The sequence below is a fragment of the Palaemon carinicauda genome, chromosome 30 (genome assembly GCF_036898095.1).
Source record: "Palaemon carinicauda isolate YSFRI2023 chromosome 30, ASM3689809v2, whole genome shotgun sequence".
In the NCBI taxonomy this organism is placed as follows: domain Eukaryota; kingdom Metazoa; phylum Arthropoda; class Malacostraca; order Decapoda; family Palaemonidae; genus Palaemon; species Palaemon carinicauda.
In genome coordinates, this window is record NC_090754.1 from 87,010,054 (window position 1) to 87,012,553 (window position 2,500).

General features: G+C 36.5%; 1 protein-coding gene across 1 annotated transcript in view; it reads right to left on the reverse strand.

Moving 5' to 3' along the window:
- Nucleotides 1-2,500, reverse strand: part of LOC137623340 (queuine tRNA-ribosyltransferase accessory subunit 2) — a 257,642-nt gene that overhangs the window by 111,993 nt on the left and 143,149 nt on the right. The gene's annotated exons all lie outside the window — the stretch shown is intronic.

Consider the following 2,500-nt stretch of genomic DNA (forward strand, 5'->3'; position numbering starts at 1 on the left):
TACTATCCTTATCACTATCTATTGTTCATGGTATTATGATCTCGATTGCCAGGAAGCCAACAATTGCCTGCAATTATTCCTCCAAGAATGGTACAACGTTAAGCTTATTCGGATGAACGGAAGAAGGAAAGCATCATCACAAAGTTATTTTTTGGGACGCGTCATTTTGAGAAAGGAATTTCCCTTGCTGCAAAGCTTCCTTTAAGTTCACCATTTGCCCAATTTCCTGTCGACAGGATTTGAAAAATGGGATGATTCAGGCGTGAGTCTTTTCCCCTTTAGAAGACTCATCGAAATGGGGATTCTTTGGTCAAAAGGTCATCCTAGTCCGGACATCTGTCTGGAACCGATATCTGTAAATCGTATATACGAGTGTATATATATATATATATATATATATACTTTTCATATAAATTCAAGATGCAAAGGAAGGAAGAGAAAACGATGGGTTGAAGAACTAGGAAAATTTGCGGTTATAAACGGGCAATGAAAGTCCTTTGTTCTATAGTGGACTAGTAACGGCTGGTGATATATATATATATATATATATATTTATATATATATATATATATTTTTATATATATATATATAAATATATATATATATATTATATATATATATATATATATACATTATATGCGTAAAAATAACAGGGAAACGTGATGCTTAGATTCAAAAGAACCGGAGTGAAAATGAAGTAGAAAAATAGGATTAAGTCCTGACCAGAGAATGACTGCTCTCTCTCGCTTTACCTAAGGGAAAGAGGGGGACCGAAGATATATATATATATATATATATATATACAAACATATAGCCAGACACTTGCTCTTTATTATAAAGGGAAGAGGAGAATATTTTTTTTTCAATGAACCTCTCAAGCCTCACCACAGTTGACTGCAATTCTCATGATACATTCAATATTATTCCCCTATTATTAAAACTTGATTCGTTCTATGGATCTAATTTTTTTTTCTCCAAAACAATAAGATTTACTGCGTGACGCTCTACGATCGTAACATACCGAGTACTCTTTCGATATTATTATTATTATTATTATTATTATTATTATTATTATTATTATTATTATTATTATTATTATTATATTAATTGCTAAGTTACAATCCTGGAAAATCAGAATGCTATAAGCCCAGGGGCCCCAACAGGGAAAGTAGCCCAGTGAGGAAAGGAAACAGGGAAAAATAAAATATTTTAAGGACAGTAACAACATTAAAACAAATAATTCCTATATAAACTATAATTACTTTAACAAAACAAGAGGAAGAGAAATTAGATACAATAGTGTGCCCTAGTGTACCCTCAGGCAAGAGAACTCTAACCCAAGACAGTGGAAGACCATGGTACTGAGGCTGTGGCACTACCCAAAACTAGAGAACAATGGTTTGATTTTGGAGTGTCCTTCACCTAGAAGAGGTGCTTAACATAGCTAAAGGTGTCTCTTCTACCCTTACCAAGAGGAAAGTAGCTGCTGAACATTTGCAGTTCAGTAGTTAACCCCTTGAGTGAAGAAGAATTGTTTGGTAATCTCAGTGTTGTCAGGTGTATGAGGACAGAGGAGAATCTTTAATGAATAGGTCAGACTATTCAGTGTATGTGTAGGCAATGGGAAAGAAACGTAACCAGAGAGAAGGATCCAATATATTACTCTCTGGCCAGTCAAGGGACCCAATAACTCTCTAGCGGTAGTATCTCAAAGGGCGGCTGGTGCCCTGGCAAAGATGTCCTGTCACTCTGTGCGCATTAAAGATATCAATTACAACGTTAGTGCATTTGTGCTTTCTTCTTCTCAACGAGTAGGAAGGTGCATTCAGTTTTCAAAATTGAGCCTTTTGGATTACCGGTTTCAAAATATTAATGTGGACGTTCGTTTGACTTTGATTCCTTTCCGCTTCCCTTCTGGAGGATCGGGACCTATTCACTACTTTCAATGTTCGGCTTTCAGGTACGGAATATTAAGACCACCATGCTGTGTTCAGCTTTCAGATTTACTTTGTATCTTTTTATTATTTCGTGAATTACAAAATGAGTCGTGGAAACAATTGTCTCCATTTTATAGTGGTTCATATTTTTCACTATGGGATAACTATTTGAACCGCATTCAATTCCCCCGCGCTCTGACGTCGTATTTGACCCACATTTTGCTCTCTTCTCAAGGACGAATCAGGTGGCTCGCCGTTCTTCAGATGTACTTACTAGTTGTCGCCATTTGTTCGATTTTGCATTGGATTTTCATTGTTCGTTTGATAATATCTTTGATGGCGAGACCGCCATTCTCACTCTTTAATTAAGGTCAACGCTGAGGGATCTTGAATGATTGAAGCAACGTATTTCGGCTGAATAAATAAAACTTTTGCATATCCAACATCACCGAACGGTCCACGTAGCGGTACTTGTAGGAAGAGGTTTTAGAGAAAACGGTATGATGAGAAAGTGTGTGCGCGGGTGTGTGTGTGCGTAAGTACGTGATATGCATCCAGATTCT